The sequence below is a fragment of the Podarcis pityusensis genome (genome assembly GCF_964106645.2).
Source record: "Podarcis pityusensis genome assembly, chromosome: 6".
Taxonomy (NCBI): Eukaryota; Metazoa; Chordata; class Lepidosauria; order Squamata; family Lacertidae; genus Podarcis; species Podarcis pityusensis.
In genome coordinates, this window is record NC_138030.1 from 30,161,246 (window position 1) to 30,185,118 (window position 23,873).

The 23,873-nt window shown below is 44.9% G+C and overlaps 1 long non-coding RNA gene across 2 annotated transcripts; it reads right to left on the reverse strand.

Moving 5' to 3' along the window:
• Positions 1-207: 207 nt before the first annotated feature.
• Positions 208-16,765, reverse strand: LOC308479584. 2 transcript variants are annotated; one of them, XR_013987739.1, is made up of 4 exons: positions 16,175-16,763; positions 8,521-8,576; positions 2,237-2,383; positions 208-242 (listed from the first exon to the last, which is right to left on the reverse strand). It is a non-coding gene; the product is annotated as an uncharacterized lncRNA (long non-coding RNA). The 2 variants fall into 2 exon arrangements; XR_013987738.1 differs by lacking the exon at positions 8,521-8,576 and having other exon boundaries at positions 16,175-16,765.
• Between the last annotated feature and the right edge of the window lie 7,108 nt (positions 16,766-23,873).

A 23,873-nucleotide genomic window follows, 5' to 3' on the forward strand; every position in this document is an offset into this window, starting at 1 on the left:
GAGGCTATAGTAAGGGCCTAAGCAGCTGAATTTGCTTAGCCCATGATAGAAGTAGGTCTCCATTTGGAAGGGTCACTACTCCTTGAGCCATATATATCTTGCCCTGGCAAAAACAGTTAACCAATCATATTCCAAGAAAGGTTTCATGTGTTTAGTTTGGAAAGAATCACAGTGACTATACTGAAAGAACATGCTATATTAAACATCTTACTTTAAAGGTGAAGTTTTCTAATTCACACTTTCTGAAACAATAAGAGAATTATAATATAGCCATTCTTCAGAATTTCTCCAAATTTTTCAATACAATTCTCCAGCTATGTAATGTCTACAGAAATGCATATCCTAAGGTAAAGTATCCATAAAGATGTTTATTACATTACTGAAAATAATATACAAAATGCATTATTTTATAAATTATATAAAATATAACAAATTAGGGGGGGAATGTACTAAAATACTGGTGAATTTTCATGAGGATTTTTTAATAAAATAATTTGCAAACTGGTTTGGAAATGTGGAGAATTGAACTTTGGGGAAATGAGAAATGGAGAGGAACTGAAATTAACAGATTCATTCATTCCCAGTTCCCATTCGTAGGCAGTTAATAGCAGCTTCTTATCCTCTGCTCATTCTTTACATGCTGCCTCATCATTATGGAAATTTAGTCTTTCCATAAAACAACCAAAGCATGGTTTAGTCTTCTGCAAAGGGGACAAAAGATGACTAATGCATAATCAATAGGGCATCGTAGTACCACAAACTATTTATATTCCGATGTTTTCAGCACATAAGGCAGTGAATGGCACCACCAATAAGCTAAACATTCAACAAAGCATGAAAATTAATAAAGACTCATAACCTTGAATTCAACCCAATGGAGGCAACGAACACAAAAGGGAATTAGAGCCAAGGTTCAGTGCCAAGAAGACTGTCTGATTTACCAGCACAAAAGGCAAATAGGAGCCAAGATTACAAGTAGCCAAGTAAACTACCAGTAACTGTGGGAGGATGAAACAGGGTCAGGCAGTAGTTCAGTGCATGCAGTATATTGCTCTCAGTAAGAAGTTTAAGTATGCCCTGGGAGCTTTAGTCTCCAGGAAGGCCACTGGAGCGGCCATGGGTGTCTCTCTTCAGGTATAGCTGAAGGGAGAAAAAGCCCTCTGTTAACAAAGACTTGCAAACCTTAAATAGTTGCCTGCTAAACCCAAGTCCAATGGTATGGGACCCCGCCACCCCCACTCACAAGCTGACAACCAAAGAGGGAATTTTGGCAGATGCAGCTTATCATTAGAGTCAGTATGCCCTATACTGGCACAGAGGCAGAATCTCAAGTAGGGATTGGGAATTTGTGGCCTTCTAGTTATTATTGGACCAGCATGAGTTTGACCAAACTGCGGGAGGCAGTGGAAGACAGGAGTGCCTGGCGTGCTCTGGTCCATGGGGTCACGAAGAGTTGGACACGACTAAACAACAACAACAAAAGTTGTTATTGGACTACAGTTCCCACAAATCCTCACCATAGGCCAGGGTTAGGATCTGGAAGTTAGGATCAGGGAGATCCAGGTCAAAATCCCTGCACATCCAAGAAGTTGATTGCATGATCCTGGCCTGTTACTCTTTCTTAGCCTAGCCCTTCTTGCAAGGTTGTAATGCAAGTAAAATGGGGTCAGACTATGAACTGTCCTGCGATCATTGGGTGAATGATGGGATAACAATGATGCAGGAGTGAGTAAAGTGACACCAGTTAAAATTCGCTTTTCTATACAGCTGTTACTGGTGCAGAAGCCGTGCCCTCCTTTGCCTCTCATCGCCCTATTACAAGGGGGAAGATGCCATTAATCCTCCTCCCTTGTACATAACTGACAGAACAAAGTGTCCATTGTGATTCCCAGACAGAATGAAGTCTGACTCAGAGCCAAACAAAACATTGCACGCAAATGGGTATAACAAAATCCTGACAGCCGTTCGAAGAAAAAGCAGATTCAGAAGAGGATCATTAGACCAAGAAAGTAGAAGGCGGAGGGGTGGTCAAGTACAACCCTTACCCCTCCTGCTTGTTTCCCCACTCCTGAGCCCACCAAACCTCCTGGTTGGAGCGGGGAGGTCAAAATCAATGTTTGGACAAAATATGTTGTTGGAACCCCACAAATGGGCTTTGGTGAGGGGAGCTAGGTCCATGCAGACCTTGTCTGAGGTCTGGGGCGGCGGTCTTGTTAGAATAAAGTTATAAACTCACCAAAAAAGCAGCCAGTGCCTGGCAGGGCCCACTGCCTAGCTTTGAATTTCTTTTTCCTCTTGATTTTAATGTATCTGTGTGGGGTTTATTGTCTGCCTGGTTGGTTAGTTGTATGTTGCTTTGGGTTGCTCTGGGCAAGATAAAAACCTACAAAATAAATAAATAAATAAATAAATAAATAAATAAATAATATGCAGCTTTACCTGACAAAACATAGAACTACCTCAATCACAGAAAAAAGTGTGTGTGGGTGCCTTGTTTTAACAGCAGAAGGTGTGGGGAGGGGAGGTTGGCAAGTGCTAAACCCCCCTGGTTCTCACCACTTATTCCCTTTCCTAATCCTTGTCCTTCACCTATATTCGAACAGCCAAGCCCACTTCTAGTATTGGACCTCAGCTGAAAATAAAAACAGCAAGGTGAAAGTGGATTCCAGAAAGCTGAGAAGATAGAGCATCTGCTTTGTATAAAGAAAGCCCCAGATTCAACCCCAGCTATCTCCAGGTAAACTGAGAAAGACCCTTGTCTGAAGCCCTGGGAAAGACCTTTGTCTGCAGAACTGCTCTCAGTCCGTCTACTCTACACAATACTGAGCTACACTGACAACTATCCGAAAAAGTTTAAACCAGTTTCCTATGCTATATTATGCATTTGTATGGCTGTCTCTACACTCTTCACCCACCCACCCATCCCTTTGGCAAAATCAATTTCCCCACTCCTACTATACAAGATTGGAGCAGTTTCATGTTTGGAGCTAATGACTGCTGCCATCATTTCTAGTTTGGCCCTCATATGATCACTGGACACACCTCCTTCACCAAATTTTCTACTACCAGTTGCTACATTCTTCAGGTTCATGATGTACTGTGGTTTTGTGGGCCAGCGTACATGTTGGTTCTGCTGAGAGACAGTGCTCACTATAGCTGGAGAAAATGGGCCAGCCCAACTATTAGGTAGGGCAAGATGAAAATTAAAAACTAGCAAATTGCTAGTTATTTAATTTATAATTACTGTTGTACTTTTACTCCGAAGGGGAAACACTTGTGGGATTACCTGTCTCAGGTGCTCACTACAAGCATGACCAGCCTTGGACTCTATGCAGCTTGGCTTGGCCCCCAGTGCGATTTGCTATTCCTTCTCAGGCAGCAAAATGTCCTGGACTTGCCCTTGAACTATTTATCTTCCTGTATTGTACAACAGGCCTAGATGAAGGTGCATATTTAGGATGCAAGTAGCTTGAGAAAGACCAACACAAGAGAAAAGAGAACAGATCCCACTCACTGACAATCTCACCAGACAATAAGGAAACAGTAAGAAAGCTGTTTAGAGGAAGAGTATTCTGCACAGATCTACGATAATAATCCATTTTGACCATTCATTTGACAATTGCTGTGTTAATATGGGAAAGGGTTTAGTAAGCCTCAGTTTATGACTTGCTTAGCTAACAAATCTTAAGAATCACAAGAACATAAGAAGAACCCAGCTAGATCAGATGAAAGGCCCATTTAGCTCATCATTCAGTTCTCACAGTGGCCAGCCCAATATCAATGGGAAGCTCATAAGCATGATGCCTCCCAATTGGCTGCCGGGGTCCTGTCAAGAAGCATTAGGTCAGGATTTTGATTAGATTAAGCATGCTTCATTGATGTGTCCAGAGAGCTACAGGGTTCTGTAGTTGCTTAGAGTTGCATAAAGCTGGGCGTACAAATCCTTATGCAAATTTCATACTGGTGAATGATGCTTGAAAAAGTCCAGGACCCCCTCTTTCCCCACAACTCTCCTCAAAAGATACAGCATCATCAAGAGTATCTGACATTGAATCAAGTGTTCCCAAACATTTCTACTAAATAAACACCAACCTATAGGACATAAAATAAAGAAACTTCCTTATACTGAGTCACACCTTTGAGCCATCTAGCTTATTGTTGTCTGCAATTGCCAACAGTGGCCCTCCCAGATTTCAAATGGGACATTCCCAGTCCTAAGTGAAGATGCTAGGGATTGAACCTGAGACCTTCTGCACGCAAAACAGATGCTCTACTACTAAGCTATGGCCCTTCTCCTAAACCCAGCCCTTTAGCTACCTGAAGAATGGATGCTACCAAGCTCTGCTGAGGGCAGGCAGTAGTTCAGATACAGAGGCAAGGCTGTTCATGAATGATGCATCTGAACAATGTGGGAAAGTCTGTGTTTGGTGTTATGGTCAAGATCAGGCATAGGCAAACTTGGCCCTCCAGATGTTTTGGGACTACAACTCCCATCATCCCTAGCTAACAGGACCAGTGGTCAGGGATGATGGGAATTGTAGTCCCAAAACATCTGGAGGGCTGAGTTTGCCTATGCCTGGTCAAGATCCAGAATAAGACACTCCACAATAAATTAGTGAAGGGATGGGTAATCTGTGGCCCACCAGATGTCATTGGACTTCAATTCTCATCAGCCTGGAACACTGAGCACGCCTTAGGTACCAAGCGACCCAGCAGGAGGAGGAGGTGGCAAGGAGCCCCAGCCAGCCACTGCCACGACCTCACTTGTAAAAGGAAACTTGCAGATGGGAACCCGATTAAGGAGGCTTCCACACACACGCAGAACAAGAACAAAAGGTGACAAACACAGAATAACCTCAACCCGGTGGATCATTAAGGACTGGTCTCTTGGAAAGGGATGGGGGGGAGCCCGCTTGGATCACCTGCTTGGGCGGAGGGTGTGCATAATTATTATTATTATTTAGTGTGGAAGGAAAGAGAGGGGAAATGCTCCAGCCACTGCCTTTTCAAGTTTCCAGCAGCTGAGTGCCTCATTTGTTGTTATAGAGAGATTTTGTTTCAAGACTATCGAAACAGAAACATGTCATCATCATAATAATAATATAGAGATAGGAATTAGAGGAGAGATAAAGTTAAATTTTGTTACTATCAAATTAATCAATTAAAAAAATTACAGCTGGCTGGCTATTCAAAAAATTAAGAAATTAATTGAGGGCAAGTAATTTTTTTAAAATGGAACTTTTTGGGGATGCATTGCAGCCATTAAAATGACTACTCTTCCCAAGTTCTTATTTTTATTTCAAGGCTCTCTATATCAATTCTTCAATCCCAATTACAGAAATGGCTGGTGCTAGTTAAAAATTTATTTTAGACAGTAAGTGGAATAGAACAACCCTCCAAACTTTGTATCGCCCAAGGGACAAAGGAGGAATAGAAGTGCCTTATGTTAAGTTAAGCAACGGTGCCCTAAGTTATATTATGATGCCTTTCTGCTTAGACAAAAAATGCATATTATTAATAAGTCTCTAGAGATCCTGCGAGTTCAAATGGAATCTTATAAAAAAAAAATGTCAAATATTGACAAGCTCTAAAGGGAGCAATGGGAAACCCTTGTTTCAGTGGCTGCATGCCAATGGAACTCTGCCTTAAGTGAAAGCTAATTGCTCCAATTGTTGCTGGCTAAATTACACTTTGCTCCAAATGCCCAGATGACAACAAAAGCCTTTTTGATAAACCACTTATAGGCTTTACAGGATATGAATTTTGTTGAATAAATAAATAAACCTACAACCATTTCATGTAACTGTTAAATAACTTGGGAGACAGAAGAGACTGCTGAAGATCCTCATAGCCCCAAAGCTGTAGTGCTACTTTCCTCGAGTTCTACTTTAACCCATCCCTACATCCTGAGCTTTTTTTTTTTTTCAAAAGGACACCTCCATGGATTGTGGCAAAAGCCATGGAGAGATCTGAGAGAGCCAGGGTTCTGGCTTTTGATCTGCTTCCATTTGCCTCTGACTCTGCCCGACACTGGCATGTAAGCCTTGGAAGGAAATGCAGCCCTTGTGCTGAAAAGGGTCCCCTGCAACCATTTTACAGTGTCTCCCTGCTTGGTATCAATACGGATGAAGGGTGAGCTACACATCAACAAGCACACACATAAATCACTGCTGAAGTGCACCTCCAATTGTGCACGGATAATGATGATGTTTCCCCAGCCTGTTACTGTTACTGTTGGTTACAGACTACCTGTGATGTCACAAAAACACATGACAGCTGAATGGATATAAAGGTGGGCCTTTTCCTCTTCTCCAACAGAAGACAGAGGGCAACAGCTGTGACATTCAGAATTGCCCAGCCTTCTTCCACCTGGAGAAGGAGAAATGGCAGATGGACGGAGGTGATCATCTGGCTGTGGGATGCCATGGAGCATTAATAAGGCAAGTTCACTTGCTGAGAGGGATGTGGCTTGAAGGCAGCTGATACCCATGGTCAGAAGCTGGCTGACATCTGGCGATGGCTTAATGGAAGCTGGCAAATGTTTTTATCTTCCTTAGTAAATGCTTTTTTCTAACTGGGGAAAAAAGAACATATACCTTCAGTCTTTCAAACCTGCTGTGACCTAGATAGCAGTGCATCTTTCTTAGAAAAGAAAAAAGTCAGTGAGCCATGGATTTCTGAACTGTGAAGAGCTCAATAAGCAAAATTCAACCCTCCCAAATGAAATTTGGAAGCTGGTGGATATCTGCAGATTGAAGTCAGGGAACAAATGTGAATGAATGAAGAGTGAATGATGAGTGAATGTGTCCGTTGGTGTTTATCATGGATTTTGGCTAGCATATGCATGCCTATGTATATGGGAAGTTTTAAATGTGGACAAGGCGAATGGTGTCAGTAGCTACATGAATGTGATGTGTAAAAGGAAACTGGTAGATATTCATGAACCGATGAAAACTCTGGAAGTTGGCAAGCTTAAGTTATTTGATGAGGTCTCCAGGCTGAAGCCAGTGGAGGTGCCTGGTAGGTCTATCACCAGCTAAACATTACAATTTAGTGATACATCACAATGTCTGAAACATGGAACTATGTAGATCAGGCAAAGGAGCGGTCTTTGGAGATCGCACAGGTGGGGGCTGAAGATCGGGCAAAGGAGCAGTCATGGAGATTAATAGGTACATGTTATGTGCACTGCAAATTCCTCCTCTCTGAGGCAGGCAAAGCCTCATGTTTGGAGGGTGAACTTTTCCCACTCCTCCCTAGACAGAGGGAGAAGGAAGAAGCAGCACAGCTGCAATTCCTGCATCGGGTAGAGAGAGACACTGTGGTTATGGGGAGGCGCCAAGGCTAGGAGTGGGACCGTTCTGCTATCGGAGGGGAAAAGGAGCTGAAAGCAAAGGCAGCCACTAGAGGGCTCACAATTATACCACCCCCTGGAGTTTTGAAGGTTGTGCTTCACAATACAACGCCTGCTCAATTATTTTGAAACTGTTCTTATGATGTGGTCTACAAACTGGTGTTGGATGATGCATCAACACATCATACAGCCTTAGTGCCTGGGTGATGCTGTTGAATGGTAACTATCCCCCTCATCGTCTCTGTCCCACCCTCACCCCCCAGGATGTCTGAAGTTTCTTCAGACCAACTGGGAAAGCAATGAAGAGAACTGTAGCACTTAAGCAAACTCACTTATATTTCTAAACAAATGTCTTTCTAAATATATCTAGCTGTAGTGTTCATTCTATCTTTTTCTTCCAAGACAGTTTATGTGAGCAGAACTCATGAAAGATGGGCTGGATGAGAAATAATAAACAGGAACACATTGACGATGGAGAGCAGGAAGTCAACTCAATGAGGAAATTGTATTAAATTTGATGTCATTTGGTACTGATTTGTTAAAAAATTGGAAAACTAATAAAAAATATCTGGCAAAAAAAATAAATAATAAATCAGTAGTGAGTTGCCCCCCAATGGTCAGGCCAGGGGAGGTTGTGCTGGTGCTTCTCCAACTGTTGCCATTGGCTGCAGGCTGCCTGGGATGTCACAAAAGGACATGGTGGCTGAGGAGAAAGAGGCAGTTATTTGTGGCAGGCTGGAGGGAATGAAGAGCCTTGGTGATTCAGGGGAAGTTGAGGGAGGGCCAACTGGAGACAAGGAAGGGAAACCTGTGTTGGTTCCCTCCTAGTTGAGTTGCCAACTTTTCCCTCCCTTTTTTACATAGCTGTCAAAAAAGTCACAACTGACTTTGTCAGAAAAGTCAGATGTCCCCCTCCCCCAATAAACTTTTGAGGATCCACAGGGTTTGAAAAGCTCTCTGAGCTAGAATATTTCTTATATGTCTAGTAAAGGTAAAGATACATTAGGATCAACAGAAGTTATTGTGCCAATTTTCAGTTGGCATAATAACAGCAGTAGTTCTGGAACCCAGAACATACCCAGCTCTTTAAAAATCAACAGCATTTAAGAAATCCAGGAAGGATGATGAGTCATTTTCCATTGAAATAAGCTCAGGTAAGGACTCGCCTTTTCCAACTGCCGCACATGAATGGTTGGGTCGGGCCAGGAAAGTTGTCCAGTACCTTGAGGAATCAGACAATGAGTTATTCTGAAGTGAAAGCACCTTGTTCAAAAATGGGGTGTCAGCCTTTTGATGGGTGCAAAGTGTTAACATTATGTTTGTCCCTGTAAGTATTTGACATTTTTAACTTCCTTAATATAATTTTATCTTCCTTAATATATGCTTTTCTCTAACTGGGAAAAAAGAACAGATACCTTCAGTCTTTCAAACCTGCTGTGACCTAGATAGCAGTGAATCTTTTTTTAAAAAGAAAAGAAGTCAGTGAGCCATGGACTTCTGAAGGAGAAATCTCTGTCTACATAAGAGTCTAATTTTGCAATGCTGACAATAACGCTTGATGGGATAGGTAGAGAGATGTAGATGCAACATGCCTCATCAGACAGCCGTAACCTAGATTTTAAAAATGTTTTAGAACATTTGGGTCACTCTGCAAGCGTACACGAATACTAGGTTACTACAGTTACAATATGCTTCCCTTTCTCTTACCCTAGCAACATTTATGCCTAGCAACAAGACTGCATGTGTTACTACTACTGATTCTGCACGCGCTTCACTCCATCATGGCAACATCTGTGCCTAGCAACAAGGCTACACATTCTCTGCGATTGCTGGTGAATGGCAGGCTATTTTGGAGCCAATCTTGTTCTTTGGAATGCTATGCTTTAGAGGTGACCTCTATAGTTCAGCCCACATAGTTTCCTCACTTACTTATTATCAGCCTGTTCTAGTTCCACTACTATGTCTGAAACAGATGCAAGGGATCTTGCTTGATATAGTCCTAGGGCATAGCCTGAAAGTACCTGATGCAGAAATCTTACTAAATCGAAGCTGGACTAGATCTGATCAGTATCTGGATGAGAATTAACATAAGAATATGATATAAGAAGAGTCCTGTTGGATCAGACCAAAGGCTCATCTAGATCAGCATCCTGTTCTCACAGCATGCCAATGGGGAGCCTGCGAGAAGGACCTGAAAGCAACAGAAAGCAACAGAAGACCCTCTGATTTTACACTGCCTTTCCCACTTGCCGGATGCAAACAACTATAATGAGGCTTAGAATGCCCTATTTTCAGTGTATATTTGATTTTTTATTCCTCCAGTCCTATAGGGAATAAGAACATGTAATTAGAGATGTTATCATCATGCCTGTACAAAAGGCAGCAAAGATAAGGTTACATTAGGAACTGTAATGCTGTCATTCATTTCCAAATTTGTTTTAAATGCCTTTTGTCACAGATCCAGAGAATGATCTAGTTGAGCAAACTTGCTTCTCACACAGGTCCACACACAAACAGGGGCCAGCTGACTTGTTGCTGTCTCCCCCTTGCTACATGTGCTGGCTGGGACTTATGGGAGTTGTAGTCCAAAACATTTGGAGGCACCAAGATGGTGAAGGCTAGTTTACACTGACAGTGGCTTTCCAGGGTTTTGGACAGGGAACATTCCCAACCGTACCTGGGGATGGCAGCAACAAAACCTGGGATGTTCTGCCTGCAAAGGCGGTGCTGTACCCCTGAACTATGATGCTTGCCCACTTATTTTACAGAAGGAGATGTAAAATCAAGCATATAAGAACATGAACCACTAAACAAACCACTAAAAAAAGCGAAAACTCTGGTGCACAGCCCAATTCGATGAATATTCACTTGGAAATAAATCCAGAGAAGATTACTTCTGAGTTAACATACAAAGGTTTGCAGCCTTATTGTTCATAAATGCAACATTTGGGCAAGGTGTTTTTATTACAATTCAAATATCAAGTTATGAATGGCAATGAGCAAATCTGTCCGTTTTCTGTTTCTCTCCATTTCTCATTTTTCCAATCTTAAATTCAGTTCTCCACATCAAATTCTTTTTTTTAAAAAAGGACTCATGGAAATTCATAAGTATTTTAGTGCAAATTTCTCATAATAGCCACACATTTGCATGCAATTTGGCTTAAGACATGTTTTTACTAGGCAATTTTCCTAATGGATTATGCATGTCGTTTTCAATAATAAATGCATTTAATACACATTTTACCATAATAAATTGTCAGGGAACTGCCATCGGAAGGAAGGGAGGTGGAAGGGCTCACACAGGTTGGGAGAGACTCAGCAGCTGAAGAGGGAACCAGTAGGGGGAGAAGAGCTGAGCTGAGGGAAAGTGAGCAGGAGGGATGGCTCCGAGACACTTCCAGCGAAAACAGTGGGGAGGTTTCAGGACCTCCTGTAGGGACACCCACTCCTCGCCGGAAACTGTCACGCAGAGAGTCCAGAAGACGTGTTTCCGTTAAGGAGCTTTTATGTTGGAAGCGATTCCGAAAGCAACCACTGTCGGAATCTGCAAGCGACTGACAGAGCCATGTTTAAGGGTCCGTTACAGACAGAGGTTTGCAAACTTGACCAAACTCTGAGGGACTTGGATTTTACGCACAAGCAGCTCATCGTCCCATCACAGCATTCCGACAGTCTCTGTGAGCAGTTTGTGCAGGAGAAGGCATCATGAGCAACCCAGCCGGAACCAGAGAAGCAGGAGCTGGAGCGGGTCCAAGCCTGGAGGAAAGGTACCGGGCGTTGGAGGTCCAGCTAGCGCTGCAGACGGCGAGGCTCGAGGAGAGGAGGGCTCAAGATGCAGAGAAGGGGAAAACCACCCCGCTCGCCAGAAAGTTGCCAGGATTGGTGCAGAAGTTTGGGGGGGAGGCCAAGGACTATCATGCCTTTAGGACAGAGATGCAATATGCCCTTAATCTGCAGTTTGATGACTTTCCCGACGAGGAATCGCAGGTGGCTTTTGTGATTGGGCATCTCGAAAAGGGGGCGAAAGACTGGGTGAGGCCCCTGATGGCAACAAACAATGACATCCTGAAGGATACGAGGAAGTTTTTTCGTGCTATGGATTTGATGTTTTCCAGCGATATTGAGCAGGGAGTGGTACGCAGACAGTTAATGGCGTGCAAACAGGGGAGCCGATCTGTGCGTGAGTACTGGACTGAGTTTACCATGTTGATCCATAAATTGGGGTGGGATCTATCGGCGGAACCCATTCAAATGCTCTTTGAAGAAGGGCTGGCTTCGGCGGTAAAGGATGAACTTTCCCGGGCGCCCAGGGCGGAGTCTATGGACCAGCTGACCAAATCAGCGCTGACCATAGGAGCGCGCCAAGAGGCGAGAGCCTTGGAGAGGCGGGAAGGGAAGGGGGAACGTTGGAGGGAGCTTCGCATTCCAGAGATTCCAGAGCCACCGTTCCCGCCGGGAGAGCCGATGGAAATTGGAACAGCGCGCGCGCGCGCAGTTTCAAAGCCCAGTGAAGAGCGGAAGAAGGAGGGAAAGGGCGCCAAGAAATGTTATCTCTGCCAACAGCCAGGTCATTTTGCCAGAGTCTGCCCCCAAAGAAAGGAATGGCAAGGAATGGCGGGAGCTGTTGGGGAGAGGGAGGAAAAGGTACCGGAGCAAGTAAAAGCCAACGCCTGGCTGCCACCGTCGGGGCACAGCAGCCAGGCCAAAGAGCAGTGAAAGTGCCCACGCCGGAACCTCCTAAACCCGCCCTAGTGATAGAGGTGTTACTAGAGCTGCCTAACGGACACCCACTAAAGATAAAGGCGCTATTGGACTCAGGCAGCTCCTGCAATTTCATGAGTAAGGAGTTTGCTGCTGAGCACCAGATACAGACTATCCCTTTAAGTAACCCTTTGCAGGTGACCACGATCGATGGAAGGGAGCTGCTGGGAGGAGAAGTCAGCCAGCAGACCGTCCCAATGATAATGAGGGTAGCAAGACACACTGAGCTAATAGCGTTTAATGTGGCTACCTTGGGAGGAGCTCCCATTATTTTGGGGATGAGCTGGCTAGCGTTACATGATCCGCTAGTGGGCTGGCATCAGAGAGTGGTCTCCTTTGGGTCAGCACATTGTCTAGAACACTGCAAAGAGCGGGAGGCTCAAGGAGGGGCCAGAGCCACTCTAGCAGGGACGGAAGTAACGGAGAAGGGGAAGGTTCCCCAACAATACGCCGACCTGAGCAATGTCTTCAGCGAGAGGGAGGCAGACAAACTACCCCCACATAGGCCCTTTGACTGTCAAATCAATTTACTCCCTGGGGCACAGCTCCCTGTAGGCAAGCTGTACGCCATGTCAGACAGAGAGATGCAGGAGCTAAAGGAGTTCATTGACAAGAACCTGAAGAGAGGGTTCATCAGAGAGTCCAGGGCGGTGGGGGGCAGCCCAGTGTTTTTTGTGGACAAAAAAAACACGGACAAACCCAGGCTTGTAGTGGACTTCAGGGCCTTAAATGCAGTGTCAGAACCAGTGACTTTCCCAATGCCCAGAATTGATGACATTTTGACAAGGGTCAGGAAGGGAAAGATTTTTACTAAACTGGACCTGAGGGGGGCGTACAACCTGATACGAATAAGGAAGGGGGATGAATGGAAAACCACCATGTTCACCCCTTTGGGGGCATTTGAATATTTAGTTATGCCCTTCGGCCTACAAGGAGGCTCCGCGTGCTTTCAATCGTTTATGAACCACGTCCTGGGGCCTTTGCTTTACAAGAATTGTGTGGCCTTCTTAGATGACGTGTTAGTATATTCAGAGACTGAGGAGCAGCATGTAAAAGACGTCAGGGAAGTGTTGGGCAGACTGCAAGCCAATCAGCTGTGGGTGAAGCTAGAGAAGTGTCAGTTTCATGCCAAGGAGGTGGAATTCCTGGGGTACCGCTTGTCGGACAAGGGATTGGCCATGGATCCTGGCAAGGTCCAAGCGGTACTGGAATGGAAAACACCGAAAACAAGGAAGGATGTGCAAAGATTCCTTGGATTTGGAAACTTCTATCGGAAGTTCATCAGAAATTTTGCCCACTTGACGGCTCCCATTACGGACTGTCTCAGCAGTAAGAGGAAATTCGTTTGGACGGCGGAGGCGGAGCGAGCTTTTGAGGAACTGAAAAGGGCGTTCGCTTCGGAAGAACAGCTCCTGCATGTGGATTTACAAAAACCGATGCGAGTGGAGACAGACGCATCAGACCGGGCTGTGGGGGCGGTGCTTTTGCAGCCTGGGAAGGAGGAGTCAGGGTGGAGACCGTGTGCCTTTTTTTCGCGAAAGCTGAACAAATCTGAGAGGAACTACACGGTGTATGACCGAGAACTACTTGCCATTCATGAAGCGTTCAGGAGATGGAGGCATTTATTAATTGGGGCACAACATAAGGTGCAAGTGTGCACGGACCACAAGAACTTAAAGTATTGGAGAACGGCACGAGTGCTCAACCAACGGTAAGTGCGATGGGCCCAGGAGTTCTCCAAATTTCACTTTGAAATCTGTTATGTGCCAGGTCCAGAAAATGTTAGGGCGGACGCTCTCTCACGCAAACCTGAATATTTGGAAGGGGAGGGGGGACCCGAAGAGAGACATGTCATCCCAGAGGACCGCTGGGTGTGTGGGGCGGCATTGGTGGGGCAAAGAGAACTGGTAGAGGAAACAGAGAATGATGAATATGCCCAGAATAAGCTCAGAGGTCTTAGGGGTGAGGGAGAGGAACCAGGGGGTTTTGAGGAAAGAAATGGAGCGTTGTATTACAAAGGGGCACTGTATATCCCCGAAGGAGACTTAAGGGGGAGGGTACTCAAGCAGTTGCACGACAGCCCCACGGCGGGGCATTTTGGACAACACAAAACCATGTGGTTGGTCACCAGGGAATTTTGGTGGCCTAAGGTGAGGGAAGATGTACGGGAGTATGTAAGAGGGTGTGAGCAATGCCAGCGAGCCAAAGGGGAGAGGCGGGCGCCGGCGGGGCTATTAGAACCCTTACCAACCCCAGAACGACCTTGGGAGGCAGTGTCGATAGATTTTATGACTGATCTGCCGAAGTCCAAGGGGAAAACAGCCATCATGGTGGTGGTAGACCTATTGACAAAGATGTGCCACTTTGTAGCCTGTTCGCATGCAGTCACGGCGGAAGAGACAGCGAAGTTATTTGTAGAACACATTTTTAGGTTGCACGGGGTACCATTGAGGGTGGTCTCAGACAGGGGAAAACAATTTACTTCCAGGTTCTGGAGGAAGCTCATGAGCTTACTGCAGGTGGAGGTCAACTTTTCGACTGCCCGGCACTCTGAAACCAACGGGCAGGCGGAAAGAGCAAACGGTGTCCTCCAGCAATACCTGAGGTGTTATGTCAATGACAGAGAGAATGACTGGGTAGAGAAGTTGGCGCTGGCGGAATTTGCCTACAACAATGCAGAGAATGTGTCCACAGGGATGAGCCCCTTCTTGGCTAATTATGGGTGTCATCCCAGGGCATTCCCAGGGGGAGGAGGGGAGAGATGGAGCACCCCGGCAGCCGAGCATTTTGTAGAAGAAATGGAAGCAATCCATCGTCAGCTCCAACTCAACTTAGAAAGGGCGAAGGAAGAATACAAGAGGCAGGCAGACAAGAACTGAAGGGAAGGTGAAACCATAAGGGTGGGAGATCGGGTGTGGCTGTCAACCCAAGGGTTGCCGTTCAAAGGAGGTTGTAAGAAATTAAGACCCAGGAGGTTGGGTCCCTTTGAGGTCATTCAACAAGTCAACCCAGTGGCTTTCAGGCTCCGGTTACCCAACCACATGAAACTGCACCCAGTATTTCACAGGTCGTTACTGTCACCGTATGAGGGGGGACGAGAAGGGATGGCCACTCGGGGACCGATCATAGAAGAAAGGGAATGCAGCAGCCATGTGGCAGAAATCCTCGACGCCAGGTGGAAGGGGGATCAGGTGGAGTATTTGGTAGCGTGGGAAGGAGAACCGGAGTCAGAAAACACTTGGGTAATGGCAGAAGATATCAATGATGAGGTATTGATAGAAACGTTCCATCAAAGGTTCCCAAGGAAACCTCAGCCTGTGGAGAGGTTCCGGAGGGAATACTTTGGGACCACCGATGAGGAGGAGGAGTTGGAAGGATTCACGGATTCGGAAGGGGAAGGGGAGATGGACTCTGAGGAGGAGGAGTACTTCGAGACCAGGAACCGCGACAGGTGGAGAGAAGTGTTCGAGACATCGGAAGGTGAAGGAAGTTCCTTCCGGGGTTTTGCCTCCTCACCGCCCATAGAGGAGGGGGCGGGAGGGGGTGAAGGGGGCCCTGGAGGGGAGGTGGATGTCAGGGAACTGCCATCGGAAGGAAGGGAGGTGGAAGGGCTCACACAGGTTGGGAGAGACTCAGCAGCTGAAGAGGGAACCAGTAGGGGGAGAAGAGCTGAGCTGAGGGAAAGTGAGCAGGAGGGATGGCTCCGAGACACTTCCAGCGAAAACAGTGGGGAGGTTTCAGGACCTCCTGTAGGGACACCCACTCCTCGCCGGAAACTGTCACGCAGAGAGTCCAGAAGACGTGTTTCCGTTAAGGAGCTTTTATGTTGGAAGCGATTCCGAAAGCAACCACTGTCGGAATCTGCAAGCGACTGACAGAGCCATGTTTAAGGGTCCGTTACAGACAGAGGTTTGCAAACTTGACCAAACTCTGAGGGACTTGGATTTTACGCACAAGCAGCTCATCGTCCCATCACACCTTGTTTCAGTTTGTCTATTTTTCAAGAAAGTGTGAATTAGGTAGGTACACCTTTCAATGAGAAATGAATCAAATGTTTACCCAATCCCTTGTTATGGATTCATGTTCAATCAAGTGCTTTAGCAAAAGAACAAAGAAAGCCTGCAGCACTAAAGATGGGAGCTGGGTAGTGTGACTGAATTTCTGGGTGCTCAAAAATAACAGTTAACAACACTAGAGAGGTCTGCTTCAACTGTTTGTGGTGGTTTTTCTTTATTATTCTGCAGCAAGGTGTTTTACGTATGTGAATAATGCCATGTGTCCACTTATCCTCTCACCCAGAGGTTTGAAGGATGAGGAGGCGCTTCTGGGACAAAATTAGACTTTTTATTTAATTACACTCAATGAGGGGTTTAAGCTTGATGGTTACAAATGAGAGGCACAATACTTAGTTTCAGGCAAACACACTTTACATTTTGAATTAAGCCTCAGGATAGACTATTTCCACCTAGCATGGCTATTAGTATTACTATACCAGCAACACTTTCCCAGTCCTTTCTAATATTTTTACTTTTCCCTAAGTGAATTAAACTGGGTTGCCCTGGCTAGCTAACCCTAATTCCTGTCAGGAAAGGTCCCTTTCTCCTCATGTTCCCCATGCTTTTCCAAGCCCTAACTGATCCCCATCTGACAGTTAAACTGCAAAGTTCTACTTTTTAAAATCACCTGTTCTCCCTGACTGGCTGGTGTCCTAACCAGTTCTGATTGGTCCCTGGGTCACCAGGAGGCTGATCCAGGGCCTGACAATCATGCAGAGATTCTGCTCTACCTAATATTTGTCTTTCTGTTCTCCGGAAGCATGAGGCAGATCGCCCCCACCTTGCTGTCCTCTCTAAGCAGTGTCAACTCCAGTTTTAGACTCTAATTTGCAGTATACACTTAAAACAGTATCAAACCACTTTAAGCAGCCAAAGTTTCATCCAAAGATTCCTGGGAACTATAGTTTGTTAAGGGTTGTAACAAGACCCCCTATTCCTCCTCACAGACACTTTACAAACTAGAATTCCCAGGATTTAGTTAGGGTTCCTGCGTTGCAGGGGTTGGACTAAATGGCCTTTGGGGTTCCTTGTAATTCTGTGATTCTTGGACGAAAGCCATTATTGTTTAAAGTTGAATTTATTTTAAACATATGGGGGCCTCATCTGCGGTCTCCCTGTGGGTCTAGTCTGTACAATCATCCAGATGGGGAGTGCAGGGCAAGTGAAGGAACCTGTTCTATTTCCCCATTTTTGTCATTGCTTGCATTTTCAGAAAGGTGAACAGGCAAAAACAACAAGAAGGAGCAACTACAGGGTCAGGAGATTCTGGAGGTTGGCAGAGAGTCTCCTGCAGGTGTGTGTGGGTCTTGGCAGATGCCCAACAATGCTACCCCTAATGTATCCAAGGAAACCACACTCAAGTATTGCTAATCACCTCTTGAATCAAGTGTTTTTAAGCCAATGAAATCAATTGTAGGGCCACAATAGACATGATTACTTTGTTAGCTCTGAGGTGCTTGATTTTAGTAAGTAAATAAAGGGGGAAGGGGCTGAGCCAGATTGGCATGGAACATGGCCCAGGGGAAAGGGGGTCTCCATAGTCCAAACTGTAAACAGTTATCCTTTTGCCTGCTCTTCAGACTATACATTTGGTTTTGGTTTTTAGACCCTGTGCTGCTTTAGGTGCCTTTGGGTGTGGTGAATGAACTTGAACTTTCAAAATAAAGACATTTTCACCACAGGCTTCCCTAGAAATATACAGTAGCTGTTCTTTTTATTAAATTTTACTCGTTTTGAATGATACCATCATATATTTGAATGATACCATCATATATTTTAAAAAGGACTTCAGGGCAGAATACAAGTCTCCTGAGAAAGCCTGAGGCGTAGTATATCTGTTTTTAAACACAAGTCAACTTCTCCCTCGGTTTATATGTAAGATAGCAACACCTATCTTGCTTACATTAGGTAAGCAGATGCCAACCAGTGGGGACATTTGGAATTTTGAGAAAGTGTCATGGGCACCAGTCACAAAATGGCTTCTGTGAGGGTTTGTGGCATAACACAAAATGGCAACTGTGTGGCTGTGGCATGGCACAGCACAGCACAAAATGGCTGCCACATCTTAAAGAGCAGAAAAGGAGATAGAAACAGAAAATGGTGAAGTCACGACCCCCTTCAGTGAGGAAAAATCCACCTACATCAGTCACCACCACACTTGCTCACAGAAAAAACCTCTATACAGTACTCCTCTGTGCAGAAGGGAGGCAGGTGTCCAATCCTAATATCCAATGAAGTATAGGTACATTTAAGGGGATGTATTCAGTGTGGAAGAGGCCACTGAACCAAAAGAGCAAACTGTTTCTTGTATATTGTGGATTTGTCAGGGTATATTATTTACTGAGAACTTTTTTTTGGTGCCGTAGGAGGTACTGACAGGCACACTGGCACCCATAGGCACCAAGTTGGCAACTCCTGCATTAGTTCATAAGTTCATAACATGTTTCAGCTTTAGAAAACTAGAATTACGAAATCTCACAATAGTTTACTGGTTATGTCACTCTCCCCACTTTCTTTTACTGAAAATTACATCAGTGCGATTACTAAGTGCAATCCTATGAATCCTTGCCCAGAAGTAAGTTCCACTGAGTTCAATAAAGGTTTTGTCCCCAAGTCAATGTGCATAAAATTGCAGCCTTGGGCAAATGTGTGCAATGTGCAACAGGATAGCAAGATAACAGAGAATTGGGGGTGCAACTTAGGCTACTATTCAGTTTCTGGGGTTAAAGTTTGTATTGGGTCACAATTCCAACAATGGAGGCTGAATTAATGCTCATGCATAGCAATAGCAATTAAAGGGTCTCCCTCGTTTCAATATTGCCCCTAAGGACATTTGTGCTTCTAACACTCCAAATAACAAGCTGGCTGAAAAGGCTGGACACTCCCAGTAAATTACACAGGGCAGCACACACATTCTTCCCCTGGCCTGGAGCCCGGCTACTTGCTCGGACAAGCCAGGCCAGAGATGCTAATCAGTGTTTTGCTAGGAAACCTTCTGCTTCCCCAAAAGTAAAGTGGAACTAGCACACTCTTTAAATGGCTGGACAGGCCCAGAAGGGCTGTGACATCCTGTTTCTTTTCCTGTTCGTATCTGTCTATGATTGCATGTCTGTATCCAAAGCATAATTAAAGATTATGGAGACCCTAAGCTGAACAATATTTAATCAATGAATCAATGATATGTTTTTCCTACATATATTTTTAAGAACCTATGAAATTTCTCCATAACTTGGGAATAAGGCCCTTGATTTCTCATTGTGTTGTTATAAGAATTTTAAGGTCTCAAATATAGAATAAATATTCATAAATGCAAACATATCTAAATATATGAACCATGTGTCTTAAATAGTATGGGAGAGCAATCCTGAAGCCATTTTGAGTCTCCCAATGACCTCTGTAATAAGGGAGGCAAATGGGGAAAGCCTTCTTATTGTCTTTTTTGCTTGCAGTTCCTGTCTTAAGGGCATATTTGTGCACGAATAGGCTGAGCCTGTGACCTGGCCTCAGGAACTAAAGTACAGTATTAACCATCACAAAAGAATGGCCAGACTGCCCAGATAATGCAATCAGTATCCCGGCAGACAGGATTTCTGCTGTAGACCGCCTCCTTCTGTATTATGTATGATAGGGGTTGGGGGGTGGGTCTTGGGCTACAGGGTGGGCAATTTCCAAAGTCTATATAAGGGCTTGCGCATCATTGTTCAGGGTTCTCCTCCCTCCTGTGTGTGGTGAGTGGGGACCCTGTTGCAACAGTTCCTTTAATAACGATCAGGCTTACTAGCCACTTTGCTTCTCAATATACTCTGGTTGGCCTCTGTTACTTTCTCCTACCAATAGGGAAGCCACTTAAGGATCCTATACAGGCACTGGAATACCCCATAAGGGAAAGGGAGCATTTTTTTTCTTATAACAGTGTGATAAGAAGGGAAAGGAGGGTATGATGCAAGCTACAGGACTTAGAGAAGTGTTGGGCACTGGCAGAGGAAGGCGGGTGCAGGGAGTGCAGTGTGCACCGGGTGTCAGCTGTGAGGGTGGGTGACATTGGCGTGCCACCCACCCCACCCCCGCTCGCTGTGCAGGCAGCGCCCCCAGGGCGTGGGCCGTGGGCCAATAGGGACAATGCTGCCGTGGGCAGCTAGCAGCCTCCCCGACGCTTGCCGCACGGGCAGCAAGCAGCTAGGGGTGCTTGCCGTGCAGGCAGCTAGCCCTCTCCCCACGGGCCGGCTAGCCCTGCCCCCTCACCGCTCCGGGTGCCGGGGCAGGTAGCTCCGCCCCTGGTGTTGGGTTCTCAGATGCTATTAGACTGTAACTCTCATCATTCCTGACCATTAACTCAACTGCCTGAGGATGATGGTGTTGGCCATTTACAGTTTAGTAGCGCTGCAGAGAGCTTGCTGGGGAGACCATGCATAACAAGGAACTCAAAAATAACTTTAACAAGGTTTTAATAACAAAACAAAAACTCCTTTTACACTAAAGATAACAACAACAAACCAGACCCAACCCCCACCCCATCCCCCAGCGTAATGAGAGAGCTAGGTGCTGCTCCTTATATACTATGCCCAAATGCTGACACAGCTTAATTAACACAACCTAGCAGCACCTGCTATGTTTCACAGCTGCAAGACTGGGTCTCGTTATTTTCCCTGGCCCTTAAAGACAAACACAACTTGTGAAACAATAATGAACCTTCACATTTTACAGTGACCATTTAACAGATGGGAGTTGTAGTCCAGTGACATTTGGGGACCATAGGTTAAAGAACACCACTGTAGAGCAAATGATTGATGATGGTTCAGTCTTCACACCCCACATGTCATGCACACAAAATATTGACCATACTTTTCCGCCCTGAGCTGCAACAGCTCTAACTTATTAAATCTAATCTTATTCTATTTTTTTATGCAGAACCCTTATTTAATGTGCCCCCACCTCTGCTTCACCTTTGTCAAGACAGTCGCTGCTTAGACTGCAACGTGCCACCATCCTCCTTGCCTGTTCTAGTGTGAGCAGCTGGTGCTGGTTAACATGGTTATCTATCATGGAGGCCCCATATAAGTATTCCTGGACCAATGCCTAATTTATATTGTTTCCAGTTCTTTGGCTTTAAATCTCATGTTTCCATCATTTTACCGTTACAGAAAGAGCCATTTTTAAATTGGTCCCTGTTTTAACTGGAGTTGTTTAAATACAACGGACTACTTCCCTGAAATAAGCCATGTTTCCTAAATGCTGCTCTGGTTCTCTTCTCCTCCCAGCACAGTAGCATTGCCACGACACCCATTGCCCATCCTACAGTAGTACTTTAATAGTGCATCACTGTGGGGTAGGAGCATGTGAGTGCTCTCTCTACAGGAATCCCAATTTTTGCAAAGATTCTGCAATAGCAGCAAAATGACCTTTCTTGGGACAAAACTGCATAAATAAGCTCTCCCGCTGACACAATTCTCGGCTCACTCCAATTTTGCAAGGCGATTATTTGGAGTTACAACAGAGCAAGGAAATTCGAAGGCTCTAAACCCTGTGTGGCTCTTCATTTGGCAACCTTGGACATATCCCCATACCAGTGCTTTTCCCCCCTTAAAAAATATGTTTTGGGGTACTCTCATTTTCCTACTCATATTGAAATACTGCCCCTCAGTGAGGCCAAACTTAGATTCACAACATATTTAGGGGTATGTATACCCCTGCGTCCCCCCAGAAAAAAAGCACCGCCCCTAAGCAAGGTTCTTGTTCCCTGATCTTCTGGACGACTTAATATACACGATATGCCATCACAGTGGTACCTCAGTTTACATACGCTTCAGGTTAGAGACTCCGCTAACCCAGAAATAGTACCTCAGGTTAAGAACTTTGCTTCAGAATGAGAACAGAAATTGTGCTCTGGCGGCACGGCAGCAGCAAGAGGCCCCATTAGCTAAAGTGGTTCTTCAGGTTAAGAACAGTTTCAGGTTAAGAACAGACCTCCAGAATGAATTTAGTACTTAACCCGAGGTACCACTATATTAACTTATGAGCTGTTCATTAAGAAAGTGTGTATCTATAGCACTGTATGCTTTTCCAGACCAAAATAAAAATAAAAATCCAAATGAAAATGTCAAGCACTACCATTCATAACTGAGGTTATGCCATATGTGCAGTACCTACACTCCACAACTTGGCCACGCGACACACCTGAGCACAGTCCAGCCCCAGTTAAAACACTTTGAAGTTGTACTGAATTTATTAGAAGAGACAAAGAGAGACAGAGACAAACAGACAGAAAGAGAGCATGTTTTTAACTCTCTTCTATTGAAACCAGGTGGGACTTCGACTTAACTTTCCCCTGAATCAACCCCATAATGCAGAACGTTGGAATAAATGGTTCACTACATAGCTTGATGAAAAAATAATTGCTTTACTATTGGCCAGAGAAGAAACAGCTGCAGGGAGTTTGCTTCCCCTCTGCCAGAAAAAAAATCAGCTCCAACTGCCAGTTTCCATGGAACTGCAAGAAGCAAGGGGGAAAGCCCATCAGCCTCTTCCACCAGCCAGAGAACCAAAGACCACCAGATCGTTACACTGCTTCTATCCAAATGACAACACAAATAAAGTGAAAATCAGCCTGGGTATGGCACATCTCACTATTTCCTTCTGGTTAGGGCTGGGGGGGGGGGGGGGGACATTTGATTCAGATCACATTTAAAAGTGGAACTACATAACCTGCACTTTTCAAAACTATGTGCTAACTGGAACACACTCATCCTTTGAAATCAGCCTTGGCCCTGCGGACAGTAGTCATGATGAGCTCCTGAACTTCAAAAAATCAGCAGTACATTCAATGATATCAATTACAGGCTAGAATGTGACTATCAAAGTTAAGCCTAGATTCAGAGGATTTTCAGCTGTGAGCCATTGAGTCTCTTCCATGCTCTTTATGTGAAGAAGAAAAAGCCAAAGAAAGACATTTGTAATGCAAATGAGCAACACAGCCAATGTAAACATTGGCTTTAAGCAAAGCAAGTACTCAGATGCAAGCTGTACAAAATTCCTATAAAAACAATGAAGAGTCTTGTGGCCCCTTATACACGAACACTTATTCTGGCATAACCTTCATGAACTAGAATCCATTTCATTGGATGCAAGACTCTAGTCCATGAAAAAGTATGACATAATAAGTGTGCTGGTCTTTAAGGTGCTAGAAACTGTTGTCGTTTCACTGTAGCAGCCTAACAGTCTCAGAATGCAACGAAATTGTTTCTTATGCTGCCATCTAGTGACTGGTTGAAATAAAGACTTGCCCTACACACATTCAGGTAGATAAGATTAAAATAGGATGGTAAAGTGCTGGGACAGTAAAGATAGAGAATAAGTTGATTGCAGTGGGTGTGGGTAGTATTACTACTACTACTACTACTACTACTACTACTACTACATTTATATTCCACAATTTCTCAAAGGAGTTTGCAGTGGTGTACACACACTTCTACAACAACCCAGTGAGATAGGTTAGGCAGAGAGATAGTGCATAGCTGTCAACTTACAGATTTGAAAATAAGGGACAAGCAGCCTCGAAAATAAGGGATCAGTAGCCAAAATAAGGGATTTTCCGGGCACAGGTATGTTCAGCTTCTGAGCCCCTCCGAGCCAAAGGCAGAAAGCCCAGCCAGCAGCCAAATGAAGCCTCATCAATAAGGGACAGCAGCGGAACACGGCACTGGGAT